The 2,165-nt window shown below is 40.0% G+C and overlaps 1 pseudogene; it reads left to right on the forward strand.

Moving 5' to 3' along the window:
* Positions 1 to 1,414: 1,414 nt before the first annotated feature.
* Positions 1,415 to 1,840, forward strand: LOC144251703 (Golgi apparatus membrane protein TVP23 homolog B pseudogene; annotated as a pseudogene).
* The last annotated feature ends 325 nt before the right edge of the window (positions 1,841 to 2,165 follow it).

Here is a 2,165-nt window from a genome sequence, read left to right on the forward strand (position 1 = left end):
AAAAATGTAAACAGAATTTGTGACAATAACTTATGATGCTTTCTAAAAAAAGAAAAATTTAAAAGAATATCAAAGTCAGTTTTCTCCATGACGTTCTTCAGAAGTGGTAAAACTAGAGAAACATCAATGGAAGCATGGTTTATGAGTGATCTTAGATATTCTCGTGTTTTACGGGGAAATTATATTTTAGAAATCATAAAAATATTGGATGCCCAAACTCTTTAGTGTTTTCAAATGTAGTTGAATTTCTATGTAAGTTTCTCATTGATATAGCTAGTCATAAAGCTAATAAAAACAAAGAATCTATGGGGCTAGGATGTAGCTCAGTGGTGGTATACCTTATCCAGAATTCAGGAGGCCCTGGGTTTGATCCCTAGCACCACAATTTTTTTTTTAAATCAGTGCCTTATTTGTGTAATCAAATAGAAAGTGAACCATCACCACTCTTAGGAAAATGTTAAGCCTGAAAAACAGTTAAGAATCAAAATACTCTTACAATAGAAATAGCCTATTGTGACCAGATATGTCATATCATAAAGTACATTCACATTATACTATCAAAATATCAGAATCAAAATACTCTTACAATAGAAATAGCCTATTGTGAGCAGATGTGTCACATCATAAAGTATATTCACATTAAATATCCTCTCAGAACAATAAAAAAAGACTTTGATGATCATTTAGAAGGAGAAAATGGTTATAATATAGATTAGAAAATTATTAAGAAATTAGAAACATGAGGTGAGGGGCTGTGGGCACGGAGAGCGGGTGGCCTAGGCTTGGCGGGTGGAAGGGACCCTCCTGCAGGGTTTGTGGATTGAGCCGGGTACACAGGGGTGGTTGTGTGGTGTCCCCTCTGGCTGTCCGTCTTGAGGAAGAGCTGAGTGGGCGGGAAGGATGGAGGACCAAGGGTAGTTGTCGCGGAGGTGATCTGGGTGCTCCGAGGCCCTCATAGGGAAAGCCTCGGGAAGCTTGGAGGTGTGGAGAGGAGAAGCCCATCCTCAACCAATGCCCAGCGCTGGGCGGATCCGATGTTGGGCTGTAGAAATGCTCTGTGTGGTGGGTGGGGTGCGGGTGGTCTTTTTCCTCGGCCCATCTTGCACGTCATGCATGCGAGGAAGTGTAAGGGGTGCGGCCTCCAGGCACCTCTTCAGCTCCCTTGTGAGCTGCCCTGTAGGGGTACCCTGCAATCATGTAGGAATAGGAGACGCTGGTAGAGCCTTGCAGTCAGGACAGCAATGATGACACTGAAGATGTTTCATTGTTTGATGCAGAAGAAGAGACAACTAATAGACCAAGAAAATCTAAAATCTGACACCCAGTGGCATGATTTTTCCATTTGTTCTTCTGAGTCTGTGCCATTATAGTCTATCATCTCTCTGAATTGCTAAGCAGCAGCTTTATTGCTTGTATGGTGACAATTATCTTGTTGTTGTCACGTGACTTTTGGGCAGTGAAGAATGCCACAGGTAGAGACTGATGGTAGGCCTTGGGTGGTGGAATCATATTGATGAGGATGGAAAGAGTCATTGGGTGTTTGAGTCCAGGAAGGCATCTCCTCAGGAGAATAAAACTGTTTCAAAAGTTGAATCAAGAATCTTTTGGTTAGGACTAATTGCCTGTACAGTGCTGTGAGTGATGTTTGCCTTTAGTGCTTTCTTCTCCCTCAGAGTAAAATGGTTGGCATGGTTATCATGGGTGTGGTGCTACAGGGTGCCAACCTGTATGGTTACATTAGGTGCAAGTGGGCAGCCGGAAGAATTTAACTAGCATGGCTACCTGGTATCTTGAAATGCAGTTTTTAAGACAAAACACCAGAAATGAACAGACTTCTTGAATAGAGAGAAAATTATATTTTCTGTGATATTGGGGAATTGCTGAAGAGATTCTTGATTATGAATTGTTTAGAGCTCAGTCCAGTATAAAAGGGAGCATTGATTTTTGTTTGTTTGTTTTGTTTTCACTTGCAAAGTTACTATAAAAACTGTTTTTTTTTTAAACAAAGTTTTAATTTTCTTTTTCTAGTAGTTGAGGCTGGGAAGTATGATATCATTAAGAACATTGTCAGAATTTATTTTATGGTGTACATATGTATGCATATAGTAATGTATCCGTATATCCCAAATTAATGTGTTAGTTTACATATGTTACAGAGATATTTG

The sequence above is a fragment of the Urocitellus parryii genome, unplaced genomic scaffold (assembly GCF_045843805.1).
Source record: "Urocitellus parryii isolate mUroPar1 unplaced genomic scaffold, mUroPar1.hap1 Scaffold_155, whole genome shotgun sequence".
NCBI classification, from domain to species: domain Eukaryota; kingdom Metazoa; phylum Chordata; class Mammalia; order Rodentia; family Sciuridae; genus Urocitellus; species Urocitellus parryii.